Source organism: Pan troglodytes, chromosome 14 (assembly GCF_028858775.2).
Source record: "Pan troglodytes isolate AG18354 chromosome 14, NHGRI_mPanTro3-v2.0_pri, whole genome shotgun sequence".
Taxonomy (NCBI): domain Eukaryota; kingdom Metazoa; phylum Chordata; class Mammalia; order Primates; family Hominidae; genus Pan; species Pan troglodytes.
The window spans coordinates 102,540,154-102,557,724 of record NC_072412.2 but is presented as its reverse complement, the minus strand read 5'-3'; the positions used below and the strand labels follow the sequence as shown (position 1 = coordinate 102,557,724).

The window sequence follows — 17,571 nt, the reverse complement described above, 5'->3', positions numbered from 1 at the left end:
AATATCAACCAAACTGGCAAAATTAGTGAATGTACATATTTTTTTTTTCACTGATGAGCTGCAGTTCCTAACCTACCTTATAATTCAATTAACCCACAGATAACTGTTTTAAAATTTTTTCCATCCATTAGAGTCCTTTGTAAAAAGAAAAGTAGTATCCATTAAAGACTACATGTTAGAAAAACAACACCTTCCTAATTTATTCTTAGAAAAGATTTGAAGGGAACCCTAAACCCAAAGAGATGGTGGGATATAGTGTGTGGAGATTTCATTTGGGAAAATCAGGATCCTGTTTTAGGAATCCTAATTTGCCCTGGGCTTGTTGGGATATAAGGTAATGACCATGTGGCTAGCTAATTCTTCAACTGGTTGATTTCTGGCTTTTGTTTGCATTGACACAGGCGGTTGTTATTGGTGGTGATGTTCATCTTGTGTTTCTGTGTGTCTTTCTCTCCAGAATGAAAGAAATGTTTTTCAGCTTTAGGGTCCTGCTTCATGACAAAAAGGAATTTCTAGGTCGTGCTACAACTTCCCTTGCCAACAACATTCCTTCTGTGTCTGCTGAGGTACAAAATATCTCCATATAACCAAAATCCCTGTGAGCTACAAGCTAACTCAAATAAGCAATGATGCATAAAGAAAAAATAACCTACCCTGAGGCTGCACCTGCCTAGTAAAGAATGGAGCAGAGTATGTGGGCTGAAAAGGAGATGCTTAGGGAAGTTTTTATTTATCCCAACTGGCAATCATTAGTTTCAAATCTGCAGGAAGAATGGAAGTCAGGAGATAAATTGTGAAAAAAGAGTAAAAAAGAAAATCTTATGGGTTATTTGGTTAAACGGAGCTTGTGGAAGATTAGAAAAACAAATAAAAATGAAAAATGAACCAAAGGAGATACCCTATTCTAATTGAGTGCATGTGGAAAAAAATTTCCACATGGAAACTGCTGTTATGTTGTCTTTGAGAATAGGAACACGGATGAAGTGCAGTTGGAAGCTTTTGAATGGAACCCTCATCTTCAGAATACATCAAAGAATTCCATAAAAACTCATGTAAATTCCCCGTGGATGTCAGAGGGATCTCAAGTAAGCAGAATCCACAATGATTAAGTTTCCTTCTAAAAAGCAGTATGTGTGCTTAATTCACTACTTGGCTTGGAGTGTACTACAGTGGAGACATTTTATTTAGAAGTAAGTGAGAAAAGCTGTTAAACACATAATAATGATAATGGTAATGATTATGATGTTGGTGACAATGAGAACAAACTCCTTGTAGTGCTTGGTTGTAAGCACTTCCCATATATTAACTCATTTAGCCCTTATAGTAACTCTATGAATTAGAAATTATTATCTTGATGTCCATATTATGGAAGGAACTGAACTGAACTACAGGGAGATTAGAGGACTCACCCAAGGTCACATATATAGTAAATGGTGGAAGGGGAGCTGAAACTCAAGCAAGTCTGTTTCAGGGGCTACACTTTTAACCATTGGTTAAGCTGCTTTTCTACACAATAAAAAATGCTTTGTTCACATTTTTCTTAGTACTTATTGTTGTGTGAGTAAAATGTAGAAATGTGTAAACCCATGTAGTTCAGGTGTTCCAGCCCAGCTGACTTGGATCCCTACGCAGGTTAAGAAGTATGCCTCATGTATGGTGAACATTAAATCGATGCTGACTTCTTGTTATCTGTACACATTATCATCCAGATTGTGTATTTTAAAATATACAGTAGTACCTCAAATATTTCATTTTAAGGAAACAAATCTACTTATGACAATGTTAAATGGAAATCCATGTGATATGGTTTGTTTTTGTGTCCCCACGAAAATCTCACGTTGAACTGTAATCTCCAATGTTAGAGGTGGGGCCTGTTGGGGGGTGATTGGATCATCAGGGTGATTTCTCATTGCTTAACACATTCTGTTGGTGCTGTCATCACAATAGTAAGTTGTCATGAGATCTAGTGTGCAGCACCTCCTCCTTCTTTCTTCCTCCTGCTCTGGTTATGTGAAGTGCACTCTCCCTTTGCCTCCTGCCATGATTGTAAGGTTCCTGAGGCATCCCAGAAGCCAAGCTGATGCTGCCATGCTTCCTGTACAACCTGTGGAACTGTGAGCCAATTAAACCTCTCCTCTTTATAAATTACCCTGTCTTAGGTATTTCTTTATAGCAATAAGAGAACTTACTAATACACCATGTTAAAAGGGAATCCTCCACAATTTTGCAGATTCTTGTCACCTGGAAGGAGTTGTTTGGAGTAATGTAAAGAAGGCAAGTTCAGCCACTGGTGTCACCTACTCAACACCTCATCTCCTCCTTTGTTATCTCCTCCTCATTCCCACTTTTTCCTCTTTCTTTTCTAGACCTGGCCTAACACTGAAGGATCATAAAAAATTTGCTTTCACCAAGAAGTTCAGAAACTTTAACATGGCTGATGTGATAAATTGTTGGGTCTTTCCCTGAAGGTAAGTTTTCCTCCCATTAATCATTTTAAAATAGAACATAGGCCGGGCATGGTGGCTAACACCTGTAATCCCAACACCTTGGGAGGCTGAGGCGGGAGGATCACTTGAGGTCAGGAGTTCGAGACCAGCCTGGCCAACATGGTGAAACCTCATCTCTACTAAAAAAATGCAAAAATTAGCCTGGCATGATGGCACACGCCTGTAGTCTCAGCTACTTGGGAGGCTGAGGAACGAGAATCACTTCAACCTGGGAGGTGGAGGTTGCAGTGAGCTGAGATCTTGCCACTGCACTCTAGCTTGGGAGACAGAGCGAGACTCCAGCTCAAAATAATAATAATAATAATAATAATAATAATAATAATAAATATTCCATGACTTTGATCAAACCTGAAGGAACTCCAAAACCAAAAAAAGGTTGAGGGAGGATCTATGTGTCTCTGTGTGCATTGACATAATTTACCTACTCTTGTACTCCCTGCAAACATTAAATGCTGTAAAACTGGGTTTTCTATTTAATCAAATCATACACATTTAAGGCTTTTGCTTAGCAAATTTATCTGAGCATTGGCTTGACATTTTTTAATTATGTAATCATTAAGATAATCCTTTAGACCCTGGCTTTCGAAGTGTGATCTGCACATCTCTGAAGGTCCTCTGGATTCTTTTGAGGGATCCAAGATGTCAAAGCTATTTTTGTAATACTACTAAAAAACGTGTTTTGTTCTTCTCACTGTTTGTCATTTACCCTGCTGATGCAAATGTAACGGTAGGTCTAACTGCTGGTCCCATAGCACAAACCAAGGCAGTGAGTGGTACTAAGCTGTGCTAATAGTCGTCACTTTCTTCACCTCCACATACTTGCAGCAAAAAAGGAATATTTCAGTCTCACTCAGAATGCTTCTAATGAAGCAATAAAATTTATTATTAATTTTTTAAACATCTAGATTCTGAAATGAACATGCTTTTAAGGTTGTGTGTGACAAAATGGGGAGTATGTGTAAAGAATTTCTGTATTCTTCAATCCATAGCTGTCTTGTGCAAACACACTTGTGCAATTACTTAAGTTGCAAGCCGAACTAGCTGCTTTTTTCATGGAACATTATTTTCTTTTGAAATAGTGACTAACAGACAAACTGTGCTTTTCAGACTTCTGCATTTGGCCAAGAGTTTCGGAAAATCAACAAAATGCACCTGTCCTTTCAAGGAACAAAACTGACAACATTTGTTTCCAGTAATAGAGTTCAAGCTTTCATGTGAAAATTAGAATTATGGAAAATTTATATCTGTCCCATGAGTTTGACAGCTTCCCAATTTTAAAAGGCTTTTTTGATGAGATTTGTGGTAATATTAGCAAATGTTATTTTTTTGCATTGAATAATGAAATATGTCAATATTAGGAAAATACTTAACTTAATAAACCAGTAGGTTCCAAATGACCATTGCATAAGCATTAAAAAATCAAACAAGGGTAAAGATCTATTCCAAGTGAAGATAGGCAAAAATTTTAACCTAAAAGACGTGAAATGTTGTTTCAGATATTTCACATTGCAACTAATCTTTAAGAAATTACTGTATGTTGTGTTTTGGTGTTGCATCAAAGAAGAATGTCCAAAATTATCTGAAATGACTCCTAAATATACTCCTTTTTTTCCCCATGTATTTCAACCAAAACAACATATCCAAATTACTTAATTAGAGCCCATCTATCCTCTAGTAAGCCAAACATTAAGGAGGGTTACAAAAACTGTAAAACAATGCCACTCTTCTCACTAGTATTTATTGCTTTGGTAAGTCTTATTTTTATAAATATATATTATTTGTGCCACTGTGTAATGGGTTTATAATTCTCATTTTAAAATAATAATTTAAATGTTTTCCATTTTAATTTCTAAAATGCTATGCAGTGATAATATTAGTCACATTAAACAAAGCTCTTTTAAGTCCTCAATACTTTTTTTATGAGTGTAAAATAGTTCTGAGACCCAAAAGTTTAAGAAATTCCGCTTTAGATATCTAGTCTTAGTGGCTACAAGCTCCATGTCTTATCATCACAGAAGTGCCATGCAGTAGTGCAAAGGCCATAAGGTTGTTGTCTACAGACTTGAGTCTGATCATGACTTACCCATTTACCAGCTCTGTGGTCTTAGCTAATTAACTTGGCATCCCTCAGCCCTCAATCCCTTTACTTGTAAGATGGATATAATAATAACTGCTTAGAATGTTAGACAGTTTCTATGAGTTGCCACAGGTAATTGGCCTATTCCAATGTCTGGAATATAGTAGGCAATAAATACATAGCAGGTCCTTTCTGTTTCCCCAGGTGCCTATATCCATTCTACAATTATGTTGTATTGCCTCTAAATCCTTTATTTTTCCTCCCAATGTTACAACAAAAAACACTTGCTTATTTCTTACATAATTAATACCTTCTCTAAATCCCTTCTTTTGACAAAATTTTCTAACCAAAGTAATACACACATATGTATATATATCAGAATATAATATACACCTATGTATATATATCAGAATATAATATATATACAGAATATAATATTATAATATATATACAGAATATACATATTCAGAATATAAAATATATGATATATATATAATATATCAGAAATAAACGGAAGCACAGGTAATAACTAAGGTCATGCAAACAATAAGCACTGGAGCCAGAACTCTGCACAGTACGCCACTGGTTCTGTATGCATCAAGTTAATATATGACTAATGGAAAATTGACTAAGTCACATCAATATCTGCTCATTTTAGAAATTTCAACAGTTTCCCCTCCCTCCTTGCATTACTACCTCCATTGGAAAACAGACAGACCTACCATCATTTATATGGGTAGACCCAGCCAACACACTTACTCCTCTTCTTCCAGGTAGTAGCTTTTTGTAACTGGAGTTACTTAAACACAATCAGATAATTGCTTCTGGTGGATAAATAGAAATAATTTAATATTTTCCTTCCACATAATTGCATTTTAATCAATTTATTGGATCAATCCTTTATTATTAATTGTTGCCTGACAGCCTATATTAACTATCTTTAAATTGCCAGGTTTGGAGAGAAAGGGAAATTGATTTTTGCTTATATCAGCATGTTTGTATCCAACAGATACTGGAACTATTTTTTTTTAAAGAACATTATTACATAAATGTCTGACACACATTGTATATAAACTCAAGTAGTAATTTCAAAACACATCATAATTTTTAGAACAGATGCTACGAAGCTACCAGAAGAATCTAAACAAGTCATTTTTGGGTGCCATGGGAATACTTTGCTTAATTTTTTCTTTTTCTTACTTAGGTGTTAAATGACTGTCATTATTTTTATCATCTCCTGTGCCTAATCAAGTTAATGCATATCACCAAACATTTTTCTACAATAGGACACAACTTTTAATATTTTCCCCTAGTTCAGTGCAAAGCTTTATAGATTCATGGAATATTAAAGCATAAGGGGCCCTGAGGGACCATCTAGTTTATCCCTCTAAATTTACAGGTGGAGAAATTACTGGCACTGTACATGGTTCACAGTGGGGAGTAGAGGCAGGGATCTGGAATGAAGGAAGGATGGGATTTGGATTTCTTTTTCTAAATTTCCTTGTCAACTCCGGTGACCCTCTGTCTTCAGAATTCTTTTTCTCTACTATGTGTTTTCTTTGATCCCTGTCCCTTTTTCTCTGTCTTGATGTCAACTGAAACAGAGGCTACAGATCTTTCTCCTTTATGCCCCAAAATTCCACTCTCTTGATGCAACCATAGGAAATGGACTTTCACTGGGGATAAGTTGGAGTAATGGCATGAAAGGATTTTGTCTCATCACGATATGGGAGAAGACATTAAGCTGAATATTAGATTTCTCCCTTCTTAAATCTCTCAATGATTCTGGCAATTTCTACCTTCTGGTAATTTCCACCATGTTCTTTATATATCTTCAGCTTATTACCAACTTCTCTCTCTTGTGTCTTCTCCCAGCTCCATACTGCTTTTCTGGGGACACAGTTCTTTAATCTAACTCTGTGTTCCTGCTAACTCATCCCCTTGAGGCCTTACTTTTTGTTAACTTCAGTTTTTTAGTGTATTTTCTTAAATAAAAACAGTTATTTCCCTAACAGTAACTCTGATGCCAACAACAAAATAATATATATACGTTATATTTTATAAATATTATATCTTAGCAGAAGTATACTTAAGGGGCTTTTTGAACAACTGGCAAAAGTGCTTAATTCTACCAAGGGAGGTCACTGTCTTAGTCAATTTGGGCTGCTATAATGAAAAAAATAAAACCATAGACTGTGTGGGTTAAACAACAAATTTTATTTTTCACAGTTTTGGAGGCCAGGACTTCCAAGATCAGGGTGCCAGCAGATCCTGTGTCTAGTGAGGGCTCTCTTCCTAGTTTGTAGATGGCCACCTTCTTGCTGTATCCTCACATAGTCAAGAGGGAGACCATCTCTCTTGTGTCTTATATAAGGACACTAATCCCATTCATGAGGGCTCCATTCTCATGACACAAATACCTTCCAAAGGCTCCACCCTCAAATACTATCACACTGAGCATTAGTCTTTAACATATGAATTTGGAGGGGTGGGGCACAAATACTCAGTCCACCAGAGTCAGATAAAGAAACAAGTTTTCTCTGGGAATAAAAGGAGGCAAAATTGGGGAGAAAATTATATCAGGCTAATAGACCAGGTAAAGGTGAATATAGTACAAGTGGCAGATTACAGGGGGTAGAGGGTGCCTAAAGTTCATGGTTCCTACGGCTGGTGGGAGAAAATGATAGGCAGTTGCATACAGGGGCAGATATCAATAGGTCTTCTTATGTTGGTAAGGAATTTACATGGGGATCCAGGGCACTTGGATCTGGTTCATTAACCTCTTTCCCAATCAGACCTGCTCCCCATCCACTCTGGCACTACCTTAGTTGGGTCCGTCACATCTTTCTTTTACTATTTCATTGTTTTAAGGTACAGAGATGAGGAAAAAAATGAGCTTCAGGAAAATAGACCCCTAACTCAGGGTGTTTAGAGGAAAATGTGTGGAGAAGTAGTAAGACTCAAGCTGGAGAGACAAGCAGTAGCCAAGACTCTTTCCAAGGACAACTCTGGCATCCCTCAACTCTCTTTCAGATCCCAGCTAACAAACCACCAACCCAAATGTATTTATGCAAACTCCAGGCAGGAGGATGCTTAACGTAAAAACCCTTCTTCTGACTCTCCTGCAAAAGAAACATAACCAATTTACATTTCTAGCAAATTTCCAGCATAGTATAAAAGTTTATTACAAAAATGAATATCAAAATAACAATATTTTATTGATAGAGATCGAAGAAACTAGTAGAGAAGCTCCATATTTATGAGAACTGGTTGTAATAACTTTAGTTATTTGAGACCATCTGTGCGAACATGGAAATAGCCTCATTATATGTAAACACATAATAGTAGTTATTAAAATTTTATTCTTTTTGTACTGTACTCAAACAAAAAGAGAAACAGAGAACCTAAGGTAGGTTTTCTATGAATGTGGAATCAGAGAAACAAGTATATGTGAAAAGAAACTGCAGAGTTTGCAAATATTTTCTGGAATATCTAAAATTTTTATTAGAAAATCCAAGATGCCACATAGCTAGCGCCAGCTATTGGCCTAACCTTAACCATGCAGACCTGGCCATGCCCTGCATGGGGATGTCCACAGTCATCCAAACCAGCAGGCTGCCTTTTGAAGTGCTCTCTGCCACATCACATGTATACACATGCCTGCATATTTTTTCTCATACACAGAACTATCCTGCAAAATCTGTATTACTCTAAATTTTACAGATGAGACAAAAAGTCTCAGCTACTGAATGAGTGCTCAAGACTATAGAATTGATAAGCCAATATATAATTCAGATTCTTGCTTCTCAAAAGCTAGCCCTTTTCTCCTTGCACCTTCCTGTTCTCATGGAATCAGCTTTTCCCATGGGACTTATAAGCTAGCTAGAGTCTTAAAGCCTTTCCCTTGATATATGTTGCAAGAAGATAGCAATAATTTGAACCATCTAAACTTGTGGTTCATAGTTCAAACATGTTTACTATTTACTCATGAAGTTCTTTTGAATACTAGTTGTCCCTACTTTGCAGATGTAAGCTGAAACCATGCAAAATGGTTTTAATAGTCAATGTGAAAATTATTTCTGTAACTTTTAAAAATTTTTTGTGAAATCATTACTCTTGTCAAGTTTGTAAATGTACTAAAAATGATGAAAATAGTAAAATTAATGTTTAGTATACTATAATTGAAAACACAAACACTGAGGATGAAAGCATTTTATTATTTGTAAAAAATTAATTAAGAGTGCTTTAGGATATGAGGGTGATCTGGCTGAGACGTCTGTTACCCTATTGATCGCCAGGGTTGATTCGGCTGACCTGGCTGGCTAGGCGTGTGTGCTCTTCTTCCCTCACCGCTCTATGTGCATCCCTCCTGTCCCTCCCTAAGTGCACGCTCCATGGAAGAGGTCGTCCCCCAGAGAAGAGGACCAGTCTTTGAGCAAAGGTATAGGAGTAGCTGCACCCCCATGCTACACTCTCCAAACAAGCTCTTTTGTTTTTTAAGACGGAGTCTCACTCTGTCGCTAGGCTGGAGTGCAATGGTACGATCTCAGCTCACTGTAACCTCCACCTCCCAGGTTCAAGTGATTCTCCTGCCTCAGCTTCCTGAGTAATTGTGACTACAGGCACACACTACCACACCCAGCTAATTTTTGTATTTTTAGTAGGCATGGGTTTTCACCATGTTGGCCAGGATGGTCTCGATCTCCTGACCTCCTGATCTATCCGCCTTGGCCTCCCTAAGCGCTGGGATTACAGGTGTGAGCCACCACGCCTGGCCAACAAGCTCTTAAAAGTAGTTTAGAGCCATGGGTGGCTAGGAGTGGGGACATGGCTGCCACTTAAACAGCAGCAGGCATGAATGCCGGTTGCTGCCGGCTTGGTTCCAGTGGGGACAGTGTCTTTCACGATGAGACGATGAAACTTTAACAGCTGGCGCTCGATAATCAGAGAGCACTGCTTAAGAAGAAGCAGAGAAAAAAGCACCTGCAGCCATTCATGGTGCAGCCAAATCCAGAAGTCAGGCTAAGTTGGGTGAAGCCAAAGGCCAATGAGGAGCAGACGCCTTCGATGGACTCTCATACCCCCCACAGCAATGTCGTCTTCATGGCATTGATGGTCCGGCTGCTGTCATGAAGCCAGATGCTCAAGATTTGGAAACCAAAGTTCATGTTCTTTCAGTCAGCTCCCCTGTTCTGGGAGAAAATGCTGAAGAGAGTGTTGATGGGGAAAACACCTTGGATACTGCTTCCAAGCCAGATCTTCAGAAGATTTTCCAAAAACAATAGTATCTCAGATAGTCTGAACTTTGATGAGGAGACTGATGGCGAGGAAGAAGAAGGAAAGAAAATAAGATCCCAGGCTACATATTCAGAAAAAGAAAGACCCAATTCCACATCCAGCCTGCACTCGACCACAGATGCAAATGCTTCCGGTTCCTATGCTGCTGCCCAACCGGCCGGTAACGAGCTGGGGGAAGTGGAGGAACTGGAGGACTTTGCTTCCGTTTTCGATTTTGCAGCCCAACCGCTGCATAAACGGCTGCGAGAAGTGGAGGGCCTGGAGGACTTTTAAGCATAGTCCTGCCCCTTGAAGTGTCACAGTAAGATGTCATATAATCAGTGATTAAAAAAGGAATGGATTGGGGCCCCTGCTCCACTTACTGTATATACTTGGAAAAAGAAGAAAATCAGAAGACATTTCTTCTTACAGCTAGAAAGCGGGAAAAGAGCAAATCATCCAACTGCCTTATCTCCACTGATCCAACTGATTTATCTCGTGAAGGAGAAAGGTATACTGGCAAACTTAGATCCAACCTCAGGGGAACCAAGTTTACAGTTTATGACCGCGGCGTCTGCCCCATCATGGCCGGAGTCTGGTAGGGAAGGCTCACACACGGCAGGAGCTGGCTGTCGTCTCCTGGGAAACAGGTGAAGTGGGATCGGAAGGTCCTAGGAAAATGTCTGTGATCATTCCCGGAATGACGGTGAATCACGAGCGGATCCCATTTCAGCCACGAAATAACTACGACAGCTTGTTCTCAAGATGGCAGAACAAAACTATGGTCCGGGTGCGGTGGCCCACACCTGTAATGCCAGCATTTTGGGAAGCAGATGCGGGTGGATGGCTTGAGGTCAGGAGGTCGAGACCAGCCTGGCCAACGTGGCGAAATCTTGGCTCTACAATACAAAAATTTACCGGTTCAGTAGCGCGCCTGTCATCCCAGGTATTCGCGGGGTTGAGGCACGAGAATGTCTGGAACCCCGGTGCTGGAGGTTGCAGTGAGGCGAGATCGTGCCACTGCACTCCAGCCTGGGCAGAGCGAGACTTTGTCTCAAAAAAAAAAAAAAAACAAAAAACAAAACAAAAAAAAAACAGGTGGCAGGAGAGGCTTTGGGGAGGATTCCCAGTGAACGCGAGCCCTGCAGGCCTAGGCAGGGCTTTGGGCTTTCTTCTTGGCTCCCTGAAGCCTGGATCATGGGCACGAAAGGTGTTTTGCTAAGTTTTTTGGATTATCAGCACCCCTCTGCGTATTATGTGACTCATAGACCAGTTTGCCCTTCCCAGAATGTGTCTGAAACTTGAGAAAGCAAGAGTTCTGTGAGCTCTGCTGTCAGCACCGTTCAGCCACAGCCCTTGTGCACATAACTGCTAGCATTGGGCGAGGCACCTGTGGCGGCTGCTCCCTTTGATTTCCCTTCTGTGGACTGACCTCTCATCCCTGCCTATGCTACACCACATTGGATAAGCATGTTAAGGAGAGCCAACTGGGAGCTGCGAAGACCCTTGGCTCATCTCCCACTGACAAGTCCCACCTGCTGGGTGTGGACAAGACTGTTTCCATCTCAGTCAAGCTTCCCCTCAAGTGCCTCCCGCACAGCCGTGCCCAGAAGCCTCACAACTCGTCACCATCACTCCTCCCCCACTCTCCACTCCCCTTCCCCACACTGTCATCCTGAGGCACTGCCTGGCAAGCTACCTTCACTGAACACAGAAGCTAAGGAGAACTTAATGGTGGGCCTACTGGACCTCATCCTGTTCTTCCTCCTCCCTCTGGCTTAAAGAGATATATAAATAACCTAATTTCACATAATTCCCGTTTGTGTGTGCAATTATTGGTTTTATATAAGTCCTATTTATACCTTTTATATGTTATAGAAATAAAAGTTAACTTCCATAGAAAAAGAGAGAATAGGCAGTGCTTACCTTCTTCTCATCATAAAACTGACGACATGGAGCCAGCATCTTTTCAATGCTTTATCCGATTGTCATACTCCTTTCTAAATTTAGATCAGCTTGCACCGTTGTATTCTTTGTGTCTTCGATGTCTTGAAGTATCTCTGAGAATTCCTATAATGTGAAGTTTTCTTCTTACCAGCTTCACTTCCTCTATGACATCTTCATTCTTTTCTTCACAACCATTCCTCTCATTTAGGTTGACAAGCTCGCCTTCACTAAGCTCCTCTGGCTGCATACTGGGTCTCTCAATGGCAGCAGCATCAACATTCCCATGGCTGGCTATTGCTTCTATGAATCCATTTATGTTTGATTTGAATTTCACATCCAATGCTATCAATTTTCATTTTTTGTTGGACAGCTTTGTTGGCCAATTCCCTCTCTTGATTGCCTATTTTTATAAAATGTCTCATAGGTCTATCACTGGGAGACAAAGAGGGAACACAACTACATGCCTTTGTTGTCTGTGTGGAAACTGAACAAATAACAAATGCAACAGTGACCGATCACCAGTACACTTTAAAAGAAGTGACTAGGTTGGTTACTGATCATGATGTACATCTGTTATTTACAAAGTGATTTAAGTAGTGAAGAGCTTGCAGCAAAATTTGTACTTCATGTCATTATTCACAATCTACCATGGGAACTAAAATTTAAACGAAGATGTTGGGTGGGCGCGGTGGCTCACACCTATAATCCCAGCACTTTGGGAGGCCGAGGCAGGTGGATCACTAAAGGCCAGGAGTTCAAGGCCAGCCTGGCCAACATGGTGGAACTCCATCTCTACCAAAAATACAAAAATTAGCCAGGCATGGTCGTGCATGCCTGTAATCCCAGTTACTCAGGAGGTCGAGGCAGGACAATCACTTGAACCCAAGAGGCGGAGGTTGCAGTGAGCTGAGATCATGCCACTGCACTCCAGCCTGGGGGACAGAGTGAGATTCTATCTCAAAAAAACAAAAAACAAAAAAACCCCTAAGTTGTTGGGGCACTGACGTTATTCAACTAAACCATGATGACTGAAATTCACGCAAAGTGGAGTCATGTACAGTGAGGGCTACCTATATAAACATAATCAAAACCTGGAGTATTCTGGGATGGACTCCACTTTTTTTTTTGTCATATTGATTACTTTCCTTTCTTGTGTCTCTGACCTCAAAGGCAGTAGAGGGTGATGGCTTAACTGATCCTGGAGTTAAATTGCCTTTGGTTGCAGACTAGACTGCCAGTTCCTGTCTGGAACTTGTCTCACACCTGTTTTTCTCTGCTCCTCTATTTTCTCATCTGGTAAAACTATAATAATGACCAACCCTATCTTGTAGAGTTTTGTGAGCATTGCATGAAAGAATCTATGTAAAACCCTCAGCATGTATCAATCACAGAATAAAAGCCCAGTAAACACTTTTATTTTAACGACATTATTACTCATAGTAGGTGGTTCTGAAAAGTTATTTATTTAACAAATATTTATTGATGTTCTGCTATGTATTTGTTGCTGAGAATATAGTGGGGAAAGGTTTTTCCCCATAGAGCTTACACTGTAGTGAGGCAAACATGATTTGTTCATTAAAAATTAATATTCATTTAGAAAGATAAAAAATAAGCCTATGAAAAGATAGAAACATATAAAACTAATAGAAAAATAATTTCAGATAAATCATGTTAAATGCTTTTTTAAAAGTGAGGTTGTAAAACTGTTAAGTGCAGAAGAAAAAGAATAAGTGAATTTTTTGGACAGCCTAAGAGCTCTGCCCATGCTTTAGGTACCTGAGAAAGAGTCACCTTTAGTCTTTCCCAACACAAATCTTTAAATCTGCCCTTTAGAAAATTATTTCCATGATGATGTATTTGCCTAGTTCTTGAAGTGAAAGAAAGAAACTGATTTCACGAATATTTACTTATTGCTATTAACAGATCTAATGTTGAACAGCAGTTGGCCACCTCTGTACCCATTGCGAGTTTTTATCTTCTTTTACAGATGAGTGTATTTGACTATGTCATCCCAGACTTTCCTTACAATAAGTTGAGGTATTTGCTCATATAAATATTTCAGGAAGCCATACAAGGAGACTTGGAAAGAATGCTTGAAGAGGAGATAGATCTATGTCCAGATCCTCCTCCTGTAACACTTAGATGTGTTCTCCCTGTTCTTTAAGCAGAAAAACAAAAAGCACAGTTCTAAAAATACTTTATCAGTGCAATATTTCCATATTTGAAGACTTTTAGAGAGGGCCTAAAAAGGGCCCAGCTAGGGGCTGACAGAGTAGCTGCCCTGTCTTTAGAATGCAGGCTATGAAGGGGACATCAGGCTCTCATCGTAGCACACATGGAATGTGGGAGGAAGCATTCTCCATGAATATCTTTGTATTTTGAAGAACCTTAATTATAACAACAGTGGTATTTTGACAATTCTCTCAACAATGTGGAGGAAAGGAGGCTTGGTGCTCAAATGATGTATTTCCTTGATTACTCTGAAGCTTCTCTTCATGTGGAGAGGGTCTTCTTGCAGTGTGAGGCAGACCGCTTGGGCACTCAAGGAGAAGGGGTGGGTCCTGTTCCACAAGGCAGATTAGCTGCAACCATATGCACGTACAAAAGGAATAATGAGGGTAAAACCACACAGTAGCGATTGTGAACTTTCTGCTTCCAAATTCTCCCAAGCTTTGAAGTAGGCGAAGTACAGGGCCTGCTGTCTCTGCTGAACAAATAGTAATGGTTCCAGCTGCATCCTCTCCTATACCATCCACTATTCCTTCAAAGAACTGAAAATAGAAGAAGCCAGCTTTCAAATAAAAAGTGCATATCCCAGCACTTTGGGAGGCCGAGGCGGGCGAATCACAAGGTCAGGAGATCGAGACCATCCTGGCTAGCACAATAAAACCCTGTCTCTACTAAAAATACAAAAAATTAGCCAGGCATGATGGTAGGCGCCTGTAGTCCCAGCTGTTTGGGAGGCTGAGGCAGGAGAATGGTGTGAACCCAGGAGGCAGAGCTTGCAGTGAGCCGAGATCACACCACTGCACTCCAGCCTGGGCGACAGAGAGAGACTCTGTCTCAAAAAAAAAAAAAAAAAAAGTGTGCGTCATTGTTGGTGGATCAGGTGGGCATCTTGGTGCAGAGGGTTGGGGTGTGTGGCTTGTGAAATGAAGTTTGTTTTGAAAAATGGTAATGCAATCTTCTTCAGAGAAATTCATGTTTAAAGAATGCTCAAAACACTGAAAATAAAATTTAAAAAGAAAAAGAGGATCAGCAATAAAGCTATTAGGAAATACAGGTCAAAATCAAGGATTAATTAACTCGATATATATTTAATGAGAAAATACTTTATGCCAGGCAGGGCTGCTGTGTATGACTGTGCAGTGTGTAGACTGCAGAAGAGCACTCAGCTGCTCACAAAGAAACTATGTAGGGTGGTGGAGGCCCTAGAGTCAGACAAGTTCTTCTGTCTGGGGATAAAATGGTGAATCAAATAGACAAAGTCTGTCTCCTCGCAGAGCGTACATTTCAGTGCAGGATGCAGACACATTAGTAGGCATGTATATGACAGTGTGTTGAATGTCATGTGTGTGGAGTGTCATGGGTGCATGGAAGAGGACCTTGATCCACAGAGAATCCTTCTGGAGCGGCTATAGCTGGCACCATGGAGTACAGGCTGACACCTGTACATTTGTTGCTCAAATGACATATTTCCTTAATTATTATAAAGGTTGCCTGCATGTGGAGAAGATCTTCTCCCAGTGTGAGGAAGAGAGCTTGGGCATTCAAGAAGGGGCAGTTCCTGTTCCATAAGGCAGATTAGCCACAACCACATGCCTGAACCAAAGCAACAATGGGGGTAAACCCACACAGTATGTGAGCAATGGGAGTGCTTCAGACAAAGGGAGTGAAATTGGCAAAAGCTCAAGCAAAAGAAAGGCCTGATACTTTCAAGCCTCTGACTGAATTCAGTTTTAAGTGGAGCATCAAGAGTAAGGATGGAGAAGGAGCTGGAGAGGGAGGTAAGTGCTTGCTCACGCACAGCCCAGTCAGCCATGCTAAAGTGTTTGGAGCAGTGAGTGAATGTTTGCAAGCAGGAAGGGGGAAGGGTCCCAGGATCTGCATTTTGCAAAGACCATTGTGAATGCCAGGTCCAGATTGATTTGAGAGGAACAAGAGGAGAAAAAGGATGCATACCACACATTGCAGATTTTACTTTGGAAGCTTGTAAATAGTCTATTTAAAAATTTAAATAAATTAAAAAGGAATTAGTTAGAATTAAAAGTAAAATTCCATAAATGACCTTACCCATTTATCCACTTGGTGACAAAACCACACAGAGAAAAGTTGTTCTAAGTGATTTTAAAAAACGTAAATGATTGTGTAACCCCAGTGGGATATACCCCAAGGAAAAAAATTCCCTGCAAAAAATCACTTAAACTGTTTTCAGTAATTGTTGGAGGAAATGTTAATATAATTATTCTGAGATTTTTAATCTAATATATGTAAAGCCATAAAAACATTGTAATTTTAAAGGAATTTAAAATTTGTAATACAAGAACAAGAAGGAATTGTGTTTGTATTACAAATTGTAGAGACTTAAAATTTTTTTTTTAGGGAAAACACGTGAACGACATTTTTGGTGATAACAGGTGGGGCCCAAGGGTAGTCTAAAGTGGGAAGACAGAGACAAAAAAGCAAAATTATTCTACTAATTAAATAATAAGAAATTTCTGTTTTCTCCTAACAGCTCAAGAAGGAAGGAGAATTTGAGGAAGGCTGAACTCAGAGAAGAGAGGTGATAAAATAAAGAGAAAGGTCTCTGGAGAGATCAGCTACACCGTAGCCAGCTGGGACCTGTGGAGGACAAATATCATTATGATATTCCCTGCAGCAGGAAGCAGCAAATGAACTGTCAGGCCAGTGAGGTCTGACACCCAATTATAAGTTGTCAAACATATACACAGTGTCTTTCCGTCATACCTACATTTGTTAACGTTATTTTTATTTACCTTCTGTTTTGTGTCCAGCACTGATATTGTGCTAAATCCTTCAGACAAAGTTTGGTGCTTTCATGACCTGACTATGTGTTTGCAGTAAGTGTTTGGAGAAATGAGGGAGATGAGAGAAGAAGTGCTGTGTATGTTCACATTTTGGGGCACAGCAGTCCCCAGATCAGCTGGGGAAGCAAGGTGAGCTAGTGACAAGTTGGCCAGAAAGTATAGATGAGCAGCTAGAAACAGGAGTGGAGAGAGACAGGGTGAACCGGGGGGTGGGAGAGAGAGCTGGAAGTCTTAAGATTAAGCCAAGAAGTGTGGCAATAAGATGTTGTCACTCTGAGATGGCAGGGAGAGTTAGTCATCATATTATGCCATATTAGATACTTATAATTGCTTGAGAGTCATACCTATGGATGTAATCTCTGCTATGCACCAACTAGCCATGAGAATTGTGGGCAAGCTATTTCATGTCCCAGAGCTTCCTCAATTTCTTACTCTGTAAGTTTCTCCTTTGTTCTTATTTGCTTCATGGCACTGGTTGACCCCATCTGTTCCTGCTCACACACAGCCAATGGATCCACAACACACAACTGCATGGGCCCAGAGGTGGCGGGCTTCACTCTCAATCACTAATTTCCAAATAGATCTGGAAAAAGAATGGTGAAAATGATGAAGGGAGCTAGGTGAACTCATGGTAGTTCCTAAGAATCCCCTTTCCTTGAATGCTCAGACTGATCCTGTTTTACAGACCTTTCATGGCCCCAGTATCTTGGCACCA

General features: G+C 40.0%; 1 long non-coding RNA gene and 2 pseudogenes across 1 annotated transcript in view; all 3 read left to right on the top strand.

Annotated features, from left to right (window-relative positions):
- LOC107967958 (uncharacterized) overlaps positions 1–16,775 on the top strand; it is a 42,623-nt gene extending 25,848 nt beyond the window's left edge. Inside the window, exons 2-3 of the long non-coding RNA XR_002939061.3 lie at positions 2,367–2,468; positions 16,544–16,775. This is a non-coding gene — a long non-coding RNA (uncharacterized LOC107967958). The remainder of the gene's footprint in view (positions 1–2,366; positions 2,469–16,543) is intronic.
- LOC100611175 (tubby-related protein 3-like) lies at positions 9,417–11,674 on the top strand (annotated as a pseudogene).
- LOC134808229 (tubby-related protein 3-like) lies at positions 10,175–11,180 on the top strand (annotated as a pseudogene).
- Positions 16,776–17,571: the final 796 nt, after the last annotated feature.